Source organism: Monodelphis domestica, chromosome 6 (assembly GCF_027887165.1).
Source record: "Monodelphis domestica isolate mMonDom1 chromosome 6, mMonDom1.pri, whole genome shotgun sequence".
Lineage (NCBI taxonomy): Eukaryota > Metazoa > Chordata > Mammalia > Didelphimorphia > Didelphidae > Monodelphis > Monodelphis domestica.
The window spans coordinates 249,400,483-249,425,836 of NC_077232.1; the positions used below are offsets into that span (position 1 = coordinate 249,400,483).

Genomic DNA, 25,354 nt, shown 5'->3' on the forward strand with positions numbered 1-25,354 from the left:
GTATTTTTTTTTTAAATAAACCCTTACCTTCCTTCTTGGAATCAATACTATGTATTGGTTACAAGGCAGAAGAGTGGTAAGGACTAGGCAATGGGGGTTAAGTGACTTGCCCAGGGTCACACAGTATTGGTGTATTCTTAAAGACATCTCCCTCTTAAAGTATATTGAGTATTATAAAAATCCCAACTGAAATTCTTGCATTTAATACTAAACTATAGAAATGAGAAACATGGAAAATTAGGTCTTTATTGATTTTTTAAAATAAATAATTGAATCAATTATAAGATGAACACAACTTTCTAGGTGGCATAAAATGTGAATAGATCAATGTACTCTGAATTCTGTGGTCCCTTTTACCCAAAATCCCAACTTCTGAAAGTGGAGACAATATGACTACCTCTTTGAGAAACTCTTCAACTAGGTAGTTTACCAGAAAATGCTTTTTCTGTCTCATCATTATCAATAGTACCACCAATGATGCAAATCACAATGCAACCATACTTTCTTATTCGCTGAGGCTCATTTTGTCTATGCCCTCAACAGGTAGATTCCATATTAACAAGGATCCATATTAACTGATCCAACTATTCTGGAGAGCAATTTGCAATCAATACCACTACTAAGTATATAAAGAGAGATTTTTTGAAATGGGAAAGGACCTGTTTTTATAAAAAAATTTTATAGCTACTCTTTTTGTTGTGGCAAAAAAAAATTGGAAACTAAAGGGATGTACTTCAATTGGGGAATGGCTGAATGAATTGTGGTATATGATGGTGATGGGATACTATTGTGCTATAAGGAATGATGAACAAGATGATTTCAGAAAAAGCTGGAAATACCAAGGTGAACTGATGCAGAGTGACATAAGCAGAACTAGGAGAACACTATACTCAGTACATACAATACTGTGGAACAATCAAATTGATAGACTTTGCTAGTAACAGCAATACAATGATCCAGAACAATTCTGAAAGACTTATGAAAAAGAATGTTATCCACCTCCAGAGAAAGAACTGTTGGAAAGATCATGCAGATTAAAGCATATGATTTATCATTTGTTTATTTGGATATATTTTGGAGGGGATTGGTCCTATAAGATTATTCATTTAAGGGGGCAGCTGGGTAGCTCAGTGGATTGAGAACCAGGCCTAGAGATGGGAGGTCCTAGGTTCAAATCTGGCCTCAGACACTTCCCAGCTGTGTGACCCTGGGCAAGTCACTTGACCCCCATTGCCTAGCCCTTACCATTCTTCTGCCTTGGAGCCAATACACAGTATTGACTCCAAGATGGAAGGTAAGGGTTTTTAAAAAAAAAAAAAGATTATTCATTTACAAAAATGAATAATATGGAAATAAGTTTTGTATGACAAAAGATGTATAACCCATATTCAATTGCTTGTCAGCTCCAGGAGGTAGAAGGGAAGAAAAGAGGGAGACAATATGGATCATATAACTTCAGAAAACTTATTTGAAAAATTGTCTATTAAAATAAAAATCAAGTTTAAAAAATAAATAAAATCAAGACAATGTTATAAAAGGCAGATCTCATATACAGCAAAATATTTAGAGCAGTATTTTTTTTCTAGTTAAAAGGAAATGGTAACAGAAAATATATCTGTCAATAGAGGAATGAATGAACAGGTTTGGGATGCATTAATGTAGTGGAATATGTTCTGTTAAAAACAACAAATATGGTGACTGTATAGAAGCATGAGAAGAATTGCATGAACTGATGCAAAATAAGACAAGAAAGCCATATATACAAAATTGAAGCCATTCTACCTGATATCCCTGTTCTTCTCTCCTCTTCATCTCTAAACTCACTTAGAATTGTCCTCTGTGCTTTCCTTTCCTCCCCCTCCCCTTTCTGCTAATGCTATGACCATTCTCTGACAAAACTGAACCATCTACATGTGATTTTTAATCCCATCCCCTTCTATCTTCTCCAGAAGTTGGAATCTCAGTGATTTTTTTTGCCTCTATCAGTTCTCCTTTTCTACTGCTTTCTTTCCTACTGAAGTATTGTAGCAGTCCAGCCCATAGGTATTATGGAGAGACAAGGATTGTGAGTGAGCACATGGCCACCCTGCGCATGGCAATGAGCTCTATTCCCAGCATGGCTAAAGTTTAGGTGCGAAACCTTGCTTCCCTTTGTCTCACTCTCCCGAGGATAATAACCCCACCTTCACCTTGTCATAAGTTGCATTATCCAATGGCAATACGCCAGGTAACTCATCCATATGTATTGAGGTATCTTGTAACTGATCAATATGTATTGAGCTCATTTGTATATCAAAGAGAATAAAATGAGCGAGTCACAGCCAGCCCGCCCACTTGGAGGACATCGACAGGTTTGCAATGGAGCAACTTCTCCCATTTCTCTCTCCTCTCTATCTTTCTCCCTGAGGCCTGGCCTTTTGGCCAGACCTCCCTGTCTCTCTCTCTTTTCTAATGCTAATACCTAGCATTATCTACCTCCTTTAGTTTCTGATCTCCTTTCCTTCTGAGCTAGCATTATCCTCTGACCAGTGCAGTGTTAAATTGAGACCATTGGATGGGAATAGCCTGAATTAATAACCACCAGTGGTCGGAGCAGGCTGTGGCTCCCGAAAATCAATAATTGATTACTGACTCAATTATTTACATCTCTAAAGTCGGCTCGTTCACGCCCTTCGCGGGATCCAAAACTTCTATCCTGTTTCTATCTTCTCTCCTTGCAACCTCTCGAGGGCCGGGAGGTTGCAAGTATAGACATGCCTATCTCCCCAATCCTTTTTTAAAAAACCTTCCTAAAGCCCTACTGCTCCCTCAACCTACTTTCCTACAACTCCCTGCCTTAACCAAACTGCCTCCTCTCTTCATACATCCTTTTGCAATCTGGCTTCTGACTTCATCACTCAATTTGAACTGTTCTCTCCCAAACTAAAAAATATTTCTCTTTTTTTAAGGTTATTTTAAATGAACAAACAATGACTTTCTCTCTCCCACACATATTCTCCAACTGATAAAAAAGTCTCTTGTCCAAATGCTCATGATCAAGCAAAATAAACACATCATCCATGTTTAATTCATCCTGCAGCTTTAATCCATCACCTCTCTTTATGGAGGTGGATAATAGCATGCTTCAGCATTAGTGCTCTGGAACTTTGGTTGGTCATTGCAATGATCTTCTAATTGCCAAATCTAATAGTCTTTTTCTCAGTCCATGTTGAATTTGACACAGTTAGCCATCCTCTCCTGCTAAATACTCTCTCCTTTTTAAACTTTCATGACACTACTCTTTTTGGTTTTTTCTCCTACTTTTACCATTCCTTCTCAGTTTCTTTTTAATGGTTTATGATCTATATCATATCCCTAACAGTTAATATTCCTAAATTCTCTGTCTCCTTCCCTGCTTTCTATATATTCATCTGCCTCTCTCTGTCGGTTTCCCTCTCTATCATCTCTATCTTTGTATCTTTACCTATCTCTATCTCATTCTGTCTCTACCATTCTTTCTTGCATTCTCCCTTCTCTTTCCTTTAGCTCCATCATAGAGTTCTCTCCCTCAGGTTCATCATGGAATTCCCTCCATTTGGTCCACATTGAAGTTCCCTCCATCAGCTATCATGAGTTTAATAATCACCTCTATGCTAATTAGTCATACATATCTATTCTGAGTAGTCATACCCAGCCCCAGTCCCTCACAAATTTCAGTCTTACATAGCCAATTCATTTTGGGGCATTTCAAAATGGATGCCATTCAACACATCACAAACCCAGCATGTACAAATTATAACTTATCATCTTTCCCCCAGACCCTCCCTCCTCCAAATGTGCCTATTTCTAAAGAAAACACTGCCATTTTTCAAGGCTTGAAGTTTCATAACATTGGTGTTTTTCTCAACACTTTACTCTCCCTCACCTCACATATCCAATCAGTTTCCAAATATTGCTATTCCTATACCTCAGGCATCCATTCCCTTCTCTCTACACACACATCTACCATTCTAATTTGGGAGACCCTCATTGATTCCCACATAAATCATTAGAATAGCCTCCTAATTGGTCTCATTGACCCAAGTTGTCTCTTCTCTTGCCCATCCTCCATACTCTTGTCCAAATGATTTTCCTTAAGCTTAAATCTAACAATATTATATACTCCTATTCAATCAACTTCATTGGTTCCAATTGATTCAAAGATCATATATAAGCTCCCTTATTTAGGATTCAAAGGTCCTCACGACTTTGTCCCAACATTACTGATGTGAATATGGAGGCCCAGTGAGGTTTCATTGTCAATTACTCACCATCCATAGCCTGTGATCTAGTCAAATTGGCCTTCTCTCTGTACCTCATGTACAATATTCCAGAATCTCACATTTTCATGCCTTTCAATGGCTGACCCTCACTCAGTGGAATGTACTCTCCCTTCACTGAATCTCCCTCAAAGAGTCCTTCTTTTCTTCCTAGACATAGTTCAGGTATGACCTTCTACATGGGCATCACCAAAATTGCTAGTGCCCTCTTTCTTTCAAACAACCTTGGATATAAACATCTTGTACTTATTCTCTTTATATTTGTGTTCTATGTTCTTATGCATTAGATTATAGTTTCCCCATTAGAATGTAAGATTCTTAAATATAGTGGTTGATTTATTCATTGTATTTGTATCCTTGGCACTCTGATCTGGTACTTAGAAGGCCCATGATAAACACTTGTTAATTGCCTGACTGTGAATGAATAAATGACAGTAATAAAATAATTGAGAACAACAAAAAGAAGAAAAATCATGAATTGAAGGCTATGAAATTATAATGACCAAGTCTGGCACCAAATAAAATATATGAGAAGACAGCTCCCTTACTTTTTTTTACAGAAGTGAGAAGCTATTAGTATAGAATACTGAATAAATTGTCCAACTTTTTTGATATGTTTGATTCAATTGAGCAAAGTTCCCTTGCCTGATTTGCCTATTGGGTCTTCTAGCCAACATCAGAGAGTGCCAGGATCTCCTAATAATTGTTAAGTACTCAGGAGACCAGGAAATGGCTAAGCCTTTAGTCCTGTGAATCAACTAAGTCTCAAGAATGTTCTCAATACCTTTTGGGGGAAAACTAGACTAAATTTAAGAGGGAAAGATGTTAGTTTACTGCCCCATCCTTCTACTTCTGCAGCAACACTGTCAGAAGTGGAAAAGAAGCGAAAAGTATATCAAAATTCATGTAGGTTTTAGAATGTCTATAAACTTTAATTTGATTGTTACTATTTTTAATGTGAGTTCCTTGTCCAACCACCAAAACATTTACAGACTATTAAAAGAATTTGATTGGATAAACCTTGTTATTCCCACTATAAATTAAAGAGAAAAAAAAGAAATAAATCTCAGTTACATGGAAGAATAGCTCATAATTCCTCTTTGAAGAAGCAAATAAAGAGAAGCCTCAATGGCAGGCAGTATGGGACAGTTAGAAGAGTGCCAGATTGGGTTGCAAAGGACCTAGGTTTAAATCTTTCTTCTATCACTTATTCCCTGTATGGCTTTGGACACATCTCTTAACCTCACTGGTACTCCATTTTCATACTGGTAAAATAAAGTGGTTGGACTCAGTGACTTCTAATGTTCCTTCCAGCTGAAATTCTATGATCCTATTTTCCTAAATATCTCTGATGACTCAGTGTGCCTTCTTCAAGGTTATTTCTTATAAGCCCAAAGGCAGAAAATAAAGTAATTTCATTAGACATTTGGTTATCCTGAATAGAAATATACAAATATATATGTGTGTGTATGTGTGTCTGTGTATACACTATATATATATATATATATTTAAATTTTCTATGAAAAAATAGGCATATTTGAAAAAAATATTATGTAGTGTGGTGGCCAGCTTTGAAATGTGTTGCTTTATATAGGATTCCTCTGTGCAGTATTTGGTTCTACATAGTATATACACATACTCTTAATCTTCAGAACTTAGATTTTTAAGCTATCCTTTATGAACTAATAGTTTGAAATAAAATCATTAACATTTTTAATAATACATTTCAACAATAGAATGGCTAACATTAAGCTTGATGACTTTTAACTCATTTTTCAACTGATTAGAAACATTTTTAAAGTTAATCAGGAAAATGATAGCTGAATTCAGCATCCTCAAGAGTATCAGATCTTTGTTACTGCCATAGAGTAAGTGGCAAAGATGAATTAGTGAAGATGGATCAGGGAATCTGATCCAGTATGGAAAATCCTGTTCCTACTTTGGAGTAATTGAATATTTTTTCATAGGAAAATCCTCCCTCAAATCTCTATTCCCCACCTCCAATTCACCAATCAACTATGTACCTCACACTTATTCCTTTCCACAATCTTTTTCCCCCTCTAAGCGGATTGAATGCCTGGATTAAAACTTTCCAATGCAATTATTTTGGGAGGGGCCTAGAAGTAATGTGCTTTTCCAGTTTCCTCAATTTTCCCAAAGGCATCACCAGAGTAAGAGCCAAGGTGATTATATTTCAGCTTAATCATGTAATTCCCTATAACACAAGAGTCTGTTTGCAACAAAGAAATGGTAGGGAAGGTGGGAGGTTTCCTTTACTTTGAGGAAGTACTGGAAGAAATTAAATCATTTAAGATTATTTTTCACTCCTGCTTAGGATATGTGAGACAATAGAACTTCCCTTGAACCTTGGTCCAAGGATCATTCTTCTCTTCTCTTTCTCTGTGTGTCTCTGTCTTTGTTTCTATTTATCTCTGTCTCTCTGTCTCTTTCTCCAAGAGTGCATATCTATATCTTGTGTACCCTCTCCCTACTTATACAACTGAAACTGTTACTTATTAAGATTCTGCTCAGCTCAATTAAATATTCCCTGAGCATTGGAGATTTAATGATAATAATGATAATAGATCATATTTCTGCAACACATAAAGATTTGAAAAATACTTTAAATATCAGCCAACTTAGAAATATTGTTCTCATCATCCATGAGCCAATGCTGATCTGCAAAAAACTAAACCTGCCAGACATACTGGCTCTTTTTTTAGTTAACTGGTCATGTCTCTGTTTTTTTTACTTCTTTTTAATCTCATCCTTCCCTTTCCCTGATTTTTTCTTCACTTAATATTTTTATATTTGCACAGTGAATATACTACATATGTTACTCTTTTTATAACTTAATAAAGAAACAAAAATGTTATATATGATTTTAATTTCCCTCGGGTTAAAAAATTATAAAGTAACAAATTTACATAAATTGGCCTATTATGTCTGAAAGGAATATTTTATGAGAAGATATTTTTAGGCAAAGGAAGACAAAGTATGTGAACCTATACTAAATTATCTCAATGTACAAATACTAAATAAAACAGAGAGAGAGAAAGAGATGGAGAGGAGTGGAAGAGAGAAAGAAAAGGAGCAGGGAAAGAGAGAGAAAGGAAGGGAAGAAGAGAGAAAGGGAGAGGGAAGTAGGGAAGGTGAGAGAGAGGTTGAAGGAGGGAGAGAGAAAGAGGAAGAGAGGGAGAGAGGAGAAAAGAAGAGACAAGACAGAGACAGATTTAAGAGTTAGGAAGAGAAAGTAACACCCAAAAAAAGACCAAATAGCTATTTCTTTCAAGAGACAAAAATGTATTTCATTAAAAAGTAAAATCACGGAGGTGGAGTCAAGATGGCAGAGTAGAGGCAGTGAAAGTTCAGACCTCTGAAAACCCTTCCTCACCAATTATAAACCACATGCTCCTAGGGGACTATAAACCAAACCTAACAACAGGGCAGAGCTAAGGAACCATCCTGCTGGACTCAACTTAAAAGGTACACCCCCAAAAAGCCTGAATTCAAGAACACTCAGGTTTAAGGGGAAGGAAGAAGGAAGGTTCCAGGACCCCTTTCCCATCCACAGTACTGAACCTCCAGCAGTGGCTGGAATCTCTGGACTGGCAAGGGCACTAGCCTGAAGGAAGTACCTTGTGGGCAAAGCTGTGCCAGGCTCAGAGCTCCAAATATGGGTGGCTGGAAGGCAGCTCAAGGAGAAGCACAGAGGACACAGCTTGGTCACAGCAGTGGAGATACTCCATATTGCACCTCCCCCTACTTTCTGAAGTTTTGGACTCAGGGCACATCCAGTTCTGCAAGTTCAACTCAGCTAGGCTTAATATCATCAAGCCTTCAGAGGGCAGGAAAGCTCAAACACCACCACCCCTCCCCCACAGACTGCTCTGAGTGCCTTGCTAAGCTTCAAGGGTGAAGGCTGACAGAAAATTCCAAACACACAATGAGAGGAGCAAGAGTACAGGCAACTACAGAGAACAAAGAAGGGGCAAATATGAGCAAACAACAGAAAAAGAAAAAAGAAATTACAATCTACCGCTTCTATCCAGGCAATAAACAAAGAGCAAATGGAACAGAGGAGGATCAAGGAATGTCAAGCAAAAACACAGAAACCCCAGCAAATTGGACACAGACTTTGGAAGAACTCAAAATACAATTCAAAACAAAATTAAGAGAGGCTGAAGACAACTAGGAAAAGAACTTAAAAAGCAAGATAAGTCATCTGGAAACAGAGGCACTTGAACTAAAATGAGAAAATAGTTTCTTGAAAGCCAAAATTAATCAGCTTTAAAATGAGGCAAAGGAGATGAAGGGAGGGGCAAAGGAGATGAAAGATGACCTCCAAAGAAAATCAGACCAGAAGGAGAAGGATGACCAAAAAGCCAAGGATGAAATTCAGTCTTTAAAAACCAGAATACAACAACTAGAAGCAAGCAACTTCACAAGGCAGCAGGAAACTATAAAACAAAACCAAAAGAATGAAAAAAAAATGAGGAAAATATGAAACACCACATTCGCAAAAGAGAAGATTTAGAAAATCATTCCAGGAGAGACAACTTGAGAATCATTGGTCCAGGGCAAGCTGGGTAGCTCAGTGGATTGAGAACCAGGCCTAGAGATGGGAGGTCCTAGGTTCAAATCTGGCCTCAGACACTTCCCAGCTGTGTGACCCTGGGCAAGTCACTTGACCCCCATTGCCTAGCCCTTACCACTCTTCTGCCATGGAGCCAATACACAGTATTGACTCCAAGATGGAAGGTAAGGGTTTAAAAAAAAAAAGAATCATTAGTCTATCAGAAGACCATGACAAAAGAAAAAGCCTGGACATCATCCTACAGGAAATTATAGAAGAAAACTTCCCCAACATTCTAGAACAAGAGGGAAAAGTGGAGATTGAAAGAATCCACAGATCACCTCCTGTACTTAATCCCCAACTGACAACACTGAAGAATATTATAGCCAAATTCAAGAACTATCAGACCAAGGAAAAAACATTACAAGCTGTTAAGAAGAAGTCATTCAGATACCATGGAACTACAGTCAGGATAACACAGGATCTGGCTGCATCTACACTGAAGGATCGAAAGGCATGGTATATGATATTCCAGAAAGCAAGGGAACTAGGTCTACCACCAAGAATCAACTACCCAGAAAAACTGACTATATTCTTATAGGGGAAAGTATGGTCATTTAATAAAATAGAAGAATTCTGAGCATTTGCAAAGAAAAAAACAGACCTGAATAGAAAATTTGATGCCCAAACATAAAACTCAAGAGCATCATCAAAAAGTAATTAAGAAAGGAGGGAAAAAAATAAAGAAAAAAATAAACAAACTTTTCTTAAGGGACCCAATAAGTTAAAATGATATGTATCCCTACAAGAAAAAAGGATATTGATAACTCTTAAAAATTGTTATTATCACCTGGGTCACTAGAAGAATTATACTTAGAGGGAATAGTGACAAACTGTATAGGATGAAATGCCAAAACATAAGTATGTATATAGATATATGTATGCATAAATATATATATATACAACTAAAGTTTTTAAAAAGAAGTTAATACTAAGAGAAATGAGAAAAGAAACAAAATGGGGTAAATTTATATGTCATAAAGAAGCACATGGAGGGATGGGGGGGGAGAACATCGATACACTGGAAGGGTAAAGAGGTTGGAGATAGGAAATACTCAATTCTTACGTGCATTGAAATTGACTCAAAGAGGGAAGAACAATCAAATACATTGGGGCAGAGAACTGATTTGTGCCCTATAGGGAAGTAGAAGGGTAACAAACAGACTGGTGGGGAGGGAAGCAGTACAAGGGAGGGAGAAGGGGGGGATAGTTTAAAAAGTAAAATCTCACCAATTCTCAGAAACTCATTGGATTTACTTTACTGGGAATCTATAAATTTAAAAAACTCACCAAGAAAAAGATGTAAAGATGAGGTAAAAAAAGGCAGAGATAAAGTTAGGAAGTTCACAATTGGCCCTAGATAATTCAATTATGTAATTATCTTTTCTTTTAGGAAATGTTAGCATTTTGAATACTTTGGCATCTTGGAATTGGATTTGAAAAGTTTAAATTAAATACAACAATGAGAAAACACATAGCACACCTACAGATGTAAGATCTGTTTAAAAAAATGTCGCCTTCTCATAAATTGTAAGAATGATTCAAATATCATGAGTTATTTAACCAAAATTTTCACAACTCCCTCAAGAAAAAATAAAATCCACACATGCTCATAACAGGGCATAATATACCCTTTTTGATAGACATGTAAAGTGATGTGTGACAATTTCTAGGTAGGAACAAAAGACAACTTTGTAAATTATGATGCTTAAATATCAGGAGCATTATTAATTATAACTGCTTTTTGAGAAATTCCAATATATTTCAATTTCCCCAAGTAGAATTCACTGAATGACTTAGTGTATATTCAGAAATGAGAAGGGCAGATAAACTGTTGGATTAAATAATAAGTGTTGGGCAGGCAGACAGATGAATGTGGACAGAGATGATGATGGTAGTGATGACAATGACAATGACAATGATGATTTCACCCTCTATCACTGAAAAATAGCAATTTTTCTGCCACTTATATTTAGGAAATTTTCTTAAGGCATTGAGGTGAAGTGATTTGTCCAAGGCCATACAGATGATATGGGGCAGAATTTGAGCACACTGTTCCTGACTCCAGGGTCACCTCTCCATTTACTTTGCTCTCTATCCACTATACTTCATTGCCTCTAGTAGGCATAAGTAAACAAAAGCTTCAACTATGAATAGGGTTTTTTAAAAAATAGTACAAAGGGAGATCACAAGTGGGAGATGCTCTTGACTGGAATCCATTTAGTTTGTTCTAAGTTTGGTTTTGCCATGGCAAAAGAGGATGATCTGGGTAAGGTCTCTTACCTCTCTACACCTAAGTTTCTATCTGAAAAAATGAGGATGGCCATATCTATATAGGCATTTTTATCTGAGAGTAAAAAATAAAGATGAAATATTTTAAAGTCCTTGGAAGAAAGGTGACCTGTACATCGAATAGTGCTGTGTTCTTATCATTTGCACTTTTGACCTTGGAATAAACTGTTTGACATAGCATCATTTTCTTCAGCAATTGGATCTGAATCAATAGACAGATATACTGTATATATGTTCATTTATGAAGCATCAGATTGCATTACCAAGGGAGCTTATGGACTCTCCTTTTTTGAAAAGGGCAGATGGTGATTTTTCTGGAATGATTTAAGTATAGGCAGGAGGTTAGACCTGATGACCTCTCTTGGTTCTTTCCAACCCTTTGATCCAATGTGTGAAAAATCTACTCTCACCATTGTGGAAAAAGCTAGTTATGAGCCCTGCTGAATCCAGATGGCAGATGAGATATTCTACATGCCCAGAATATTTATCTCTATCTAGGACTAGGTATTATTGAATGAGAAAAATCTGAAAGAATCTGAGGCTTCTTTTGGCAGGCTTTGCGGCATGGGCTGAAATTCATCTTAAAGTGAACATCTGGATTCCCAATCTTTTCTCTACCTGAGTCCCACCCTGAGAGAGAAGCATGTCTGTGAGTTTAGGACCCAAGCAACCTAGATGCAACAAAGGCTCAATGCCATTAGTTTTATCAGCTTATAGCAGGAAAGGGTTCTTTTTTTCTTTCTGTTTTCCTTTCTTCTTCGTAAAATAAGAAGGCACACCTTCTTTGCAAGAGGGGAAAAAATTCCTCTATTTCCTCTTTGCAGGATGAAAAAAATAAGCCCCCAAAGTTGTGCAGATGGGAGATGACTCATATTGGTGCACCCCCGAGAGTTCAACAATGTCCAGAAGGTATTGTCCTTGGCCATTATGACGATACAGAATTTTGTCACAAAGTCACTTTTAGCACCATCCTAGAAGGGAATGATTGGTAGCAGTTTCTCCTGCAAAGATTAGGTACTTGGGATCATAAACTTTTCTTTTCATTCCTCTTCCCAAACCTCTTTCCCACCATATAGTTTTCAAAAGGACATAATTTCAGTTGTGTGAAATACAAAACTACTCTAATACAATGGGTGGAGATACTAAATAATATACATGTATGTAATTACAAGTTCAATTGCATTACTCACTTTAGTTTGGCACAGTTTAATGCAATTACCAGGATCTAAACAAGCTCTTAGTCTGTGCCTCTCAAAGTTAACTAATATTGTCCACCAGACACTGTATTTGACCTGTTGGGATAAATGGAGAAGAAAGAGAAATCTTCTCATAGTTCTGCCACCAGGTGGTTTTATGTTGGCACAATCCAGACAAAGTAACACACTTCTCTTTCAAAGATTAAGTGATCTATTCCTTTAACACTCAACCACTGAGTTAACCCTTTCCAGATGACCATTAGGTGCCCTCTTGATTCAAGATCAAAAATTCCACTTTCACCAAAATTCTGATCCAATGGTTCTATCTTTATCTGAATGCCAAAGCAAGTGAGACTTTTTTTCCTCTCCAGGTTCTCTGAGTTTTTCCCTAAAGTTCCAAGTAGATTCAACAACAAGAATGCTCCTACGGTTTAACGTTCTACTATTTTTCTGTTCTCCTGATTCACAGAAACATCCTTAAGCTCCATTTTCCCTTTTGTAATATGAACTATCTGGGATATATAAATAGTTCAGTCTTCTTTGGTTTTGCTCACTCTTCTATGCTCTGACCTTAAAGACATTCTTATCTTTCACTATCCAAACATGCTGTTGTTCTGTTTCTACTGGTTATCCAGTTTGCTCATCCTTATGGAGCTGTTGTTGTTTTTTTTAAGTTTCTGTATTCCCTTTCATCAATAAGCCTTTCTGGAAGAGAAGGACCTCCCAAGACTCAGCCTGATCACCACCTCAATACCCCTTCATCTTCTCCCTGCTTTCATTCTCCCAAATAGGGCATGATAATTTCCCATCTGCCAATACAGACTCTCTTAGTCTTAAGAAGACACCATCGAGAATCCACAATCACATTCTTTCCACTGGGGCAAATTGTAACCTATCCAGGCTTTCACAGTCATGTGATTTTATTGCATTTTGTTTTGTAAATCCTCCCTAGAGGATATACCCAATACCTTCTTCTGATTCTTTTAATGTTAATAATATTATGAAAATATCGAGACTACCTTTTATTCTTTATTCTCATTATGTGACTGGATCACCTTCCCCTATTGAGCCCTGGACATGCATTAGCAATATGGTATAGTGGCTAGAAAACTGGTCTTAGCATCCAGAATTCCTCGGCTTTGATTCCTGCCTCTGACGCATTCTGACAGTGTGACCCTGAACAGATAAGTTAACTTCTGCATAACTCAGGCAATTCACTAAGACTATAACTTGCTGGGTAGATGTCTATCTGTGTTGGCAGAGAGAGTTCTTCACCAGTACCTTCCTTCACAGATGAAATCGCAGGTCCAGTAAATAAACAAATAAGATAAAACACTTCCTTGATGAAGTTCTTTATGCCATTTCCAAGCAAGTTATTATTGGGCATGTGCTTTAGCCTGCCATGTATTTCCATTTCCCTTTGAGTCACCTGTAGTTGTAATGCTTTTGAAAGCATGAGTTTCCATGGATTCCCAACAACTTGGTGTCACCAGGATAAAACTGATACTTAAAAAGAAGAGGCTTATATCAGAGAGCAGCCTGGGAATGCTGAAAGCATTCCACACTATATGAGGTGAGATCCAGGCCCATCCTCAATGACTATTCAATTCTGCATTTGATAAAGGCACTGATGGACTAAGTCAATAAACTGCCCGTCCAACTACATGTCATAGTTTAAGGAATTTGGATCATTTTTTTTCTGAATGGATTGTTTGTTTTCCATCTTGCTACTCCATAATGTTTTGAAAATGAACTTATATTCTAAATCTGAGATTATTTTGTCTACAATGCTCCTTCCCTTGACAACATCAGCTGTTTTTGACTGAAACAGTTTCTGGGTTCTTATGGTATGATCAATGTGATGATTGACTTAGATCCATTAACATTCTATGAGAAACGATAAATAAAGATGTTGTGGATGATGTTTAAAGTCAACACATATCTAAACTTTAGATTTGGTTAATAATTGGTAAGTAATGGAAATTTACAGGCAGATAAGTAATCATTTCTATTTTTCCCCATTTGGTTGGCTTTTTTAATTGCACCTTATGTTCTTTGCTATACACAGGATGAAAAGTCGTGATAGTTTGAGGCTATAATTTTATGTAATGATATTAACAGTTTTAGCTTAAAACTGCACTAAGAATTTTGGGATATCTTGAATTGGAATAAATATACTTAACATTGGGCATTAAAATAAAAATGTGTATTAAAAAGCAAATGTTTTTTGATCAATGTCTTTACTTTTACTTCATTCCCTATTTTTAATTTTTTTAAAGCCCTTACCTTCTGTCTTAGAATCAATAGTGTATATTGGTTCCAAGGCAGAAGAGTGATAAGGGCTAGGCAATGGGGTTAAGTGACTTTCCCAAGGTCACACAGCTGGGAAGTGTCTAAAGTCATATTTGAATCTAGGACCTCCTATCTCTAGGCCTGGCTCTGAATCCACTGAGCCACCCAGCTGCTCCCCATTCCCTATTTTTTCAGAGGCAAAAACTGGTTCCAATAGTTTGGAATAGAACCCCTTAATAGCATGGCTTATCTCCTTCATATATTGACATTTATTTTTTCAAATTTGGTTTTGATTTTGACTTTCCTTCTATATTGCAAATACTCTCATTGCAGATACCTAATTCTGGAATGGCTACCACAATTATTCTAGCTATTCCAATATTATCAATTTCACTTTTGGAGATGACATTTGATATTTACTGCATTCAGTGCTTTCTAACTCTCTTCTTGAGGACTATGATATATATAAATGTACTATGATGTATATTTATAAGTTACATTAGCCCCATAACAACTCTATAAGATAGATATCTCAAGCAATATTATCCATATTATCCATCCATCCACTTAAATAAACTAAGAATCAGAATATTCAACAGGTTTACCCACAGCCACACAGCAAGGAAAGATGTCATCCAGTTCTCTTTCTACTGTACTATTAAAGGTAACAATAATCAAAGTTTACAAAATGATTTTTCCCAAGAGTCCTCTGAGAATGGTGGCATATATATTGTCCCCATTTGCTAAATAAGGAAATGTGGGTTTTGAGAAAAGAGACTGGAAAAAGCACACAGTAGAAAGGCTAGACTGCCAGCATCTATCTGCTGACTTTAAGTGGAACACTCTTCCTATGATGTCTCCTGATTCTCTCAAGTGTAATACTTTAGCTTGTAGACTAATCTGGTATCACTAACATGATTTTTAAAAAAAGAGAGATAGGAAGTGAGGAAACAGGAATGCATCAATCCTTGGACCAGAAACATGTTCTAACGCTCATCAGAATGTGTTGCAGGAATGTCTAGTTTATGACATCCTATCATCTTTACCAAAAATCTCACGTGGAAAGGACACTGTCCAAAACAACCCACCTAAGCTGCAGGCATATTTGAACATCAATCCTGCTAGCAGTAGTCTCGTCCTAACAATGGGTCCACGACTGCAAAAAACAAGCTGGACATGGCATTGGGAAAACTTAAGAAAAAATCCACAAAGCCAAACTTAGATCAAGTGCCAGGCAAAAGGCTTACTATATTCTGGTTTTCCCTAGGACTCAGAAACAATCAATTTGTTTTTCACCAAATCTATGGTTCTATCCATTTCTTGCTATCTGGGTTTCTGGATATAGTCTGATATAGAGCCAAGCTCAAGAAGAAATTCTGCTGGAATCTTCTACAGCTGCTTTCAAGGTATATTCTGATTGGGCACCAAAAATGGAGCACATGAAGCAGCTGGTACTGTGTTAGTATCTAATGTCATCCAAAAAGTCAATTGTGCAGCTAACAATCTATTTAACTCTCAATTGTAAGACCATGGTACTTCTCTTTCACCAATACCTGTGGTGACAGTTGTCTTTCCTGCTTAATTCTCCAATAATGGAATATTTCCACATCTGGAAATTAAATATGAACTCTGGTGCATCTTAACTAATTCTAGTGGGTCTAACTACTAATGCTATGTAATTTTGATTCTTCTTTTTGTGACTTTTGCCCCCTCTCTCTCCAATCTCCACCTTGGAATTTATTTCTCTACCACAATGAGATTCAAAGAGACCTGGTTGTCTCATGGACTTGTAGGTTCTGGCCACCAATACAGTATATATGCCATCCCCTGTCCTGGTTTCCTGAGAAAGAATACACTGGAAATGATGAGAGTGGATTTCCATATATATGTTCCAACTCTTTGGAGAAATGCATAAGAAAGAGACAGTCTCCAAGCTGAGACAGACCAAACAAACATCAAAGATTTCTTTGCCAGAAAATGGAAAGGGAGTATCTATTTGAGCCTCTAGGTCTGAGGGCAGAGAAAGTATATCTTCATATTTCTTATCATATGAAGTTAATCCGGAGGGTGCCTAAATTATAAAGAGAGTGAAAGATTTCTGAAGGGGGTATATGCACCAAAGGTCAGAGGAATCAATAAGCAGGCCTACTGATGGAAAGAAGAATTTGAATAGAAAACTGCTGCTGAAGTAAAGCCACTGAGAGGAAAGGGAGTTGCTGAATAATTAAAAAGTTAAGAATAAGCAAACTCCGTTGCCATGGGGGAAGGGTTGGGGAGTTGAGGGGGGAGGGCAAGGGGAGAATAAAAAAAGCAGTTGATGTGGTAATTAAGAATTTGGTGGGAGCCCAGTCAGGTCACCTCCTTTCTCAGATCAGAGCCCCATCAGAAATTCTTTCAAGTGTCCTTCTGCGTCGCCAACTATGACAACAGCAAATCAATAAGTGCTTGAAATGAAAGGGGATGCTGGCTAGCCCCCAGGCTACAGATTTCCCCGCAGCCAGGCTTCTTCTGAACTCCTATCATGCCTTTGCAGTGCCTCTCTTAAGAAGGGCTACCTTTTATTCCTATTCTCAGGACGAAGGTAAGTGCTCAGTTAGCATATCTATTAAATGTGCCGGGCTGTGCTAGCTAGCTAGCTAACTGGCTTGCCAGAGCCCACCTCTGCTCTGCTCGGCTTGGCTCCCCGGCTCCTCGCTCTGGCTGTCGGCTCTCTTCAGGATGGCGAAGGAGGAACAGCGGCTGGCCAGCCAAGCCCAGGCCATCCTAGCTCGGGAGCTTTTCTTCTCCCGCCAGGGTAGCGAACCTTGAGAAAGAGCGCACAGGTCCTGGAGAGCTCAGACACTGCAGCAAAGTCGGAGAGGAAGACAACTTCATCTTGTCTCATTTAAAAACCAACCAAACAAACAAAAACAAAAACAAAAAAGAAAGAAAATGTCTAAGGAGGGAAAGAAATGGAATGATTTAGAGCCTTTATAGCAGAGACCTAAGCTAGATGGACCCCAAAATTAATAGAAGAATAGCAAAGCCTCTCGGATTCCTCTGGCTGAGCAACCCACTGCTCAGCCCGGGTTCAGACTGTACCCCTACCCTAGTGTGCCCTGATTTAACCATCTTTCCCGAGACCCACTTACCTGGGACGTTTTAATTAGGTAATTCATTAGTGAATCAATACAGACATTTATATATTCTTTTAACTCAAGTGGTTAAGTACCAATTTCAAAATGATTATAAAACACTGGAATATGCGACGCACTGTGATTTTAATTTATATGCAAATCAATCACTTCATTTTCAATGCTGCCTGGTTGGGTTTTTTTTTTTTGTTTTTTGTTGTTGTTGTTGTTTTTTTGGTTGTTAACAATTATTGTATGGTAGTGTCGGAGGCATGGATCAAACGCCTGAATAGGCAATTCCGCAACAAGATCTGGACAGGAAGGCAAATTTAGTGCAGCCCACAAATCAATACTGTTTGAAGCGGTTAAACACCGCTAGCCATTGGTATTTACATACTCGCTTGTTGTCAGAGCTGGGAAATTGCTTGCAAGGTTTGAGATCATAATCCAGATACGAAGAAAGTAAATGGTAGTGGAGGACCTGGCCCCCTCGTGCCTTTCAAAAAATACTGTAAAACTGTGCAATGCCCAGGTCCTGCCATTGGGCAATGGGGCTTTGGCACACTAGACCAGGGAGTTGTCCTGCCTTGAATCTCCATTTGTCCTTCAGGCTTGGATTCTCATTCGAACGAGTTCCCACCTTTACTTCCAAAGATTGTGGTGGTGGTGGTGGTTGTCGTTAAAGATCGGCGGTCCAGCAACGACAACCATTCCCAAAGCCCCAAATACTCTTAGTCAACACTTACATACGCAAAACACTCACGCGAGCAAGGTTATACTTTGGAACCACAATGTTTCCCTCCCTCTGTCACACGCGCTCGCGCGCACACACACACACACGCACATTCAAGTTTATCCCAGATAACTGGAGTGGGGGCCGGGGGGTGGCGAGGAGGGATTTCCAGCACACTGGTTTATTGGAGAAGATTAGCTTTGGACATTTCCAAATCTGGGGAAAGCAAGAAGTATATATGCTTGTGCACTTTTTTACGATTCTGTGGGTTGGGGCTCTCAGCCTGGATTACAGGGGAATCTGGGCCCAACTTGTTTATGTAAAAGTGTAACATCCTTGATAATTCAGGATTAGATTATGTCAGTGTCTCACCGCAGAACCCCAGACCATGAGATCTGTTTGCTGTGTAACTGGTACCTTTGATGCTGAAATCTTGTTTACTGGGCGATGGATTGATTGGGTTTGTCGAGCTTGGGGGACTGGGGGGAAGGGGAGAATGAGGGGGGAGAGAAATGGAAATCCAAATACAATAGCTATGACCCACTCTAATATTTACTGGGGGGAGGGGGAATCCACATATTAAGTCAGCTCCATAGTTTCCAGACACCCTAGAACCCCTGATTCTCAGCAGCACGTCTAATGTATTCCCTGGTGATTCTGGGCATTAATTAGTTGTTTAATAGGAGTATGACTAAAAATGTAAAAGAAGGATTAGGAGCGTGAAGCGTATGTCCAGCTCCTTCCACACACTCGAGGAGGGAATGAAAATCATTCTGTATCTTATATTTCTCTAGGAGCCATTTGCATTTCCCACCAGCTGCTCACTTCAGCTGCACGGGTGCTGGGGCAGCATAGCACCCACAAGCTCAGCTCCGGCGCCTGCTCCAGCCCCCGACTGGGACGAACCAACATACTTGACTGGACAGACTCCAGACAGCAAAAGGGGGGAGTCAGGGCAACTGGACCCATTCATTCCATCCCCCGCTATAGGGTTTGCAACCCACTGAATCATGAAAGTGGGGGATTTGCACAAGCATATCCGTGGGTCTCTTCAACAACTCTCCCTCCCCTTTTCTGTCTCTCCTGCTCTGTCTCTGCAGCTTAGTACGTCTCTGATCCTACCTTTTCCTAGAGAGGGTTCCCACATTCTTCCAACAAGCACATAGTGAGGCCCATCATCGCTATGAGTGTCTCTTAATCTCTATAAAAAATGAAAACAAAGAAGAAGAAAAAACCAAAGTCAAAATCAAAGCGTGAGTCGATTTGCCAAGGTATTGGGATAGAAGGGAGTCGAGGAGAAGGCAGAGAAAAATCTCACTTTAAGTGTCATAAGCAGAGATCAAAAATATCCATTTCAGGCTGTACGTTTCCTCTAGACGTGATGAACTTTCCGGTCTTCTTTGACTTCGTGGTGGGGTTGGATTGAGAAAATACATTTTTTTCCGGCCATCCACAAGGTTTGAAAAATCAAAATCCGTACTAGTCAATAGGGAGAAAAAGGAAAATCGAAATTAAAATAGCATTTGGGCATTTTTCCCATTTCTCTCCCCCCCCCCCACCCTCAAATAAAGCTAGCATTTGCCTTGAGTTTCCACTGGGTAGAAGGAAAGAAAGTTTGCGTTTTCATGGATGTTATGTGTGGGTTAGCAATGGTTTAGCAATTTAGGTCTCACATCAGTTGCTTTCGTGGCAGAAGAGGATAACCCTTTCCATAAAATTAGTCCATCTGTCGACTGTTAGTAATTTCAAAGTAAAGGGATTTAGCACTCAAAACAAATTGAGTAAGTTTGTCTGTTTTTACTACTAACTGAAATGAATTCAAAACACAAGGTAATTCCAGAAAATGCCTAACCTTTCTCAGACTACCCCAAATCAAGCCAGCATCTCAACCCTGTGCAAAGTGAATTTGACTACACCCAAATTTAGCTAAGTTTGAAAACGGAGAATACTTACTAGTCCCCTCATCCCACCCCACCCCCCACAACAATTCCGGTATAAATCTGAGAAATTTTATTTCAAAGGATAAATGAACTCTTGATAGCGGTGGAGGAGAACTAGACTATTGGAAGGGAATGACAATCCTTCCCGGCCGGGTTGAAAATGGAGAGCCGTCTCTTGTTTGGGGTACCCAGAGAGTAGAGTGTTGCCCAGAAAGCACAGTTGTAGAAATCGAACGTCCCCTAGGACTCTTTATGGGCCCATCCCCAAAATATAAATGAACGCCATTCCCTAGAGATTGGAAAGATATTGAACCCTCCAATTGGGTGGAGACTTCACACCTAGATTTAGAACCTGTCCAAAACTCTGGCCTTAAAGTGAATGGGCGCCCAGAATTCCCTACTTGGTCCAGGCTAGCAGAATAGATGTCGAGAAAAAATACAATTAGTTTTTAGTGCGAAGGCAAAAACCGCAAATCCGCTTCTCCTCCATCCCACCTTTCTGTCTTTAAAATACTTTATTTATTTTATTTTATTATTGTTAGGAACCAGACTGAGTTTCGAAAGAAGCCCAACGTTGCCATTTAATATCATTTCATTCTTGTGGACACTTTAGCCTCATCATTTTTAAAAATCAGATATCAGTGACCTCGGGTGAACTTCTTGGGTGTACATACAGCAAAGGAAATTCTAGACTTAAATGAGCTTCTGAGTCTTGTCCATCGCAATCCCTTCATTAAAAGTGGTCAGGGCTGCACCACCACCACCCCCTTCGTCTCCAACCCCGACCATGGACATATATACACGTACACAAGCTACCTACTGTGATGTGAAAAACATTTTCTATTCTAGTCTGAGTTGAATTTGAACTAGTGAGCAGGGAACAGTCCTGCGCTGGGCAAAGTGACACGGCCCTCCCCTCCTCATCGTGTCCCCCCACCCCAACCCCGCGCTCACTACAGCCGCCTCTCTCTCTCTCTCTCTCTCTCTCTCTCTCTCTCTCTCTCTCTCTCTCTCTCTCTCTCTCTCTCTCTCTCTCTCTCTCTCTCTCCTCTCTCTCCTTCCCTCCCTCCCTCCCTCTCTTCCTCTCCCTTTCTCCCTCTCCTCTCCCTCTCCCTCTCCCTGTCCCCCCTCTCTCTCCGTCTCTCTGTCTCTGTCTCTGTCTCTCCCTGTCCCCCCCTCTCTCTCCGTCTCTGTCTCTGTCTCTCCCTTCCCCCCCTCTCTCTTCCCCTCTCTTTCTGTCTGTCTCTATTCCCCCCACTCTCTGTCTGTCTCTGTGCCCCTCTCTGTGTGTCTCTCAGTCTCTCCTCATTTTTCTTCTACACTCTCTTCCCGTCTGCTTCTCTAATTACCCCCCCCCCCATCCTCCGTTTCACCTTTAGTTCTTCTTGCTGCCTTGGTTTTCCCTTCCTGGCGAATACTTGCAGTCAGGTCTCACATCCCTGACCCCCGCTCCCAGCTTCACCCCACCCCATGCCAAACAAACACACACGCACGTTTTCTTTTGTTCTAAGTCTTCTAGTTTCCCCGACTCTATCCGCTTATCCAATAGGTTTTGCCCCCCTTGAGCTGACAAAAATAAATAAATAAATAAATAAATAAATAAATAAATAAATAAATAAATAAATAAATAAATAAATAAAGACAGTCATGTCTACCAGATGCTCTATCTACTGTATTTGGTCATTTCTCCTGTAGTCTATCCTGGTTTTCTAATCTTACTTATTCCACCAAACCCGCCCCCCTTCCCCCCCCCCCTCCCCCGTCCTTCTCTCTTCCTTGTTCTGTATTCTCTCTGCTCTGTGTGCGTAGGCGTGTGTACTTCTGTCTGGCTCTCCTTTTGCTTGTTTTATTTCCTCAGTTCTGTCAATCCCTCCTAGCTCTTTCTCCTTCTCTCTCCTCCTCCCCCGTTCTCTTCTCTCCCACCCACCCCCACCCCACCCACCCCTTACTCCCCCACTCTGCTCTGCTCTGCTCTCTCTGCTGCTCTCGGCTCAGCTCGCCTCTCTCGGCTCCTCTGTGGAGTTTTAGTTTGGTGGAATCTCTGCTGACGTCACGTCGTTCCCAATACAGAGACTGAGAAAGGGGAAGAGAAGGAGAGAGAGAGACAGAGACAGAAAGAAAGAGAGAGAGGGGGAAAGCTGGAGAGGAGCAAGCAGAAAGAAAGCCAGCAGTTGGGAGATCTCCGGATCCCAGAAAGAAAAGTCTCAACACCCTCGGAACTTTGTACTCTATTTGGGATCCCTTTATTTCTCCTGGCCCCGAGTTTCTGGTGGTTACAGGGAAGCCAGTACCTCGGATTGCTCAAGGCTTGCGGTGGGAGGCAAAGGACGTGGTAGGAAGCTCAACTGGGAGCCGGTAAGTGGAGGCCATCCCTCCTGCAGGGATGTGAGATAATGCGAGTCCGCGAATTTGTTCCACTCAGGCGAATCGTCCACTGTAGGTGATTTGTAGCAAGGCTCGCTCTCTCTCGCTCTCTCTCTCGCTCTCGCTCTCTCTTTCTGCAAATAGATCTTGCAAAACCCTTTCTCTAAGCAAAGCTTCACAACTCTTTCCTAAGGAACTGTGGAGGACTACAGAAGTGGAGGTCACGTATGGCATTTAAACCGATGCATCTTCCTTAAATCTATACACCATCTCGCTGTTAACAAATCCTGCGGCAGGGGGATTAGTATTCTAGAGATAAAAAGGGATAGACCAAAAGTTTCAACAGCTTAAAAAAAAAAAAGAGTAGCCACCTATCCCGCTGCTGCACTCTGGAAAAACAAATTTCCTCTTAACTAGCAATTAGTGACTTAGACAGCAGGCCTAACTAACAATATTACCTGGGAGACAGGCCCCTTTGCTAGGCAATCTATCATTACTTTGGGTTACAAATTATCTCTATTCTACTGACCAATTCCTTTTCTCTCTACACACCTAAAATTGTGCAGTCTGTAAATAAAATTTTAATCACTGCTATTTTTTTCTACCAAGTCGCAATTAGTAAAATTGTTGATTGTGCAATATGGAAAGAAATGCTTCCCTGTTTCCATTCTATTGCAGTCCTTCTAAATAATTTCTAAATCAAGTCATTGTAATATATTTTTGTTCTCTGTCCTGTAGGTAATTTCCTTAACTACAATAATGATTTCGAGAGAGACAGGATCAAAATAAGGGGGGAAATAGCAAAACTCAAAAATACTGAAAAATTTCTTAGCAATGTTTACTTAATTTTGAAAGATTTGTCATCCAAGTATATTACTTGACAGAAATTAAAATATCAAGTAAAATATTTTTCCTAGAAAATTCAAATGAGTATAGCAAGAAAGAAATAAGGAAAGACAGATGTAAGAGAGGAAAGATTTGTGTTAATTAGATTACACAACAATCTTACAATATTAAAAGGTTGGGGGGGTTAAGTATGAATAAAAAAACTTCATTTATAGAATGAGAAATTTTTCTTCCTGGAAAATAATTTCTAGTTATTACTGAGGCTTTTTTCTTTCATGTTCAGTGCCTTGGTCCTAAAACACAATGATATGAATAGGTTCTGGGAAATCGTTTTAAGTTTTATAGCAATCGAATCTTTCATTATTGAACTAACTATCCATCACTAAGTAATCAAATGCCTTTTTCTCATTCATTTGGTTTTTGGGATGTGGTAGTCTAGGTTTCTTGGTAGTCTAGGTTTCTTGCGTTTAGAGCTTTCATTATAAACTTGCTCAAAGATAACATAGTTCATAAGAAAGTAGAGTGGGTGTTTATTTATATTTTAATTAATATTTTACTTCCTGCTGTGATTTCCTTTTGTCAATTAACAGAAATCATTTCTATGTTTTGTTTTGTTTTGTTTTTGAAGGCCAACTTGTTTCTTTTGGCATGTGTATCTGTGTTAGCTAATATGATTCATAAGTTATAGAGACGACATTATAACACATTACCCTCCTTTTAAAACCTAAAACTGAAATAGAAAAAAAAAACTTAAATCTTGCTGAACAACTGGAGTCTGGGCACAAAAAATAAAATAAAATAAAAAGTTATTGTCTTTTCTGAGAGGGTGTCAAAAAGTTCACGAACTTTGGAAGTGGAGAACAACTTCCCTTCAAAAAAAGAAAAAAAGTTGCCCTTCTCAGTTTGTCAGATAATTTAGCCACCTGAGCCAGCAGTAAAATAAGGCGAGTGAATTTGTTTCAGGAACACAGAAGTAGGATCTGGGGGTGCCTTTTAAAAATGGGTCACCCTAAATAATTTAGCCAAAACCCAGCTACTACCAGGCCCTATTATTAAATGGGGCATACAATATAAATCCAGAGCTTCAGTCCACAAGACCATTATCTAAGTTGGGAGCTTAAAAAACAAGCCTTGACCTCTTTTTCAGTCCCCAGAGCCAGGTTTGGTTGTCGCTTTTTAAATTTTTTTAATTTTTTGTTTCAAGCACTGGGGCACTTTTGAAAAAGTGTGGTTCTTTGCTGACTTCCGATGCTTTGATTTGTTATGCATATAGTTTTAATTTTTTTTAAAAGCTAGTTCATCCGGTGACTATCTGTAGTTGTAACCCTCTGTGCTTTGGCCACCGGCTAATAATGCAGCCAGTTCAGACATTTAAAAAAAAAAAAAAGATTACCGAAATGATGATGACATGCAAATTTCCTCTGAAATTATCATAAGTTAAACATTTGAAGTCTGGACTAATAAAATCCCATCTGTGGTTACTTCATATCGAGTTAGTAGAGAGCTGTGATAATGAATTTTGTAATATCTCACGAACAGACATCTCAATCAGGGACTAATCCTGTGATTTTACTCCAGAATCACTAAATCTGGAGGCGCCAAACTGCTACTCGGCGGGCACCCTGGGCAAAGAAAAGGAAAACA

At 39.1% G+C, this 25,354-nt stretch overlaps 1 long non-coding RNA gene across 2 annotated transcripts in view; it reads right to left on the reverse strand.

The window, feature by feature from the left end:
• LOC103098737 (uncharacterized) overlaps positions 1-20,048 on the reverse strand; it is a 91,440-nt gene extending 71,392 nt beyond the window's left edge. Inside the window, exons 1-3 of one of the 2 annotated variants that reach the window (XR_001622819.2) lie at positions 19,879-20,048; positions 19,683-19,761; positions 17,374-17,555 (exon numbers count right to left, since the gene is read on the reverse strand). This is a non-coding gene — a long non-coding RNA (uncharacterized LOC103098737). Of the gene's footprint in view, positions 1-17,373; positions 17,594-19,682; positions 19,762-19,878 lie in introns of both variants that reach the window. The other variant, XR_008912984.1, reaches the window with a different exon arrangement.
• Positions 20,049-25,354: the final 5,306 nt, after the last annotated feature.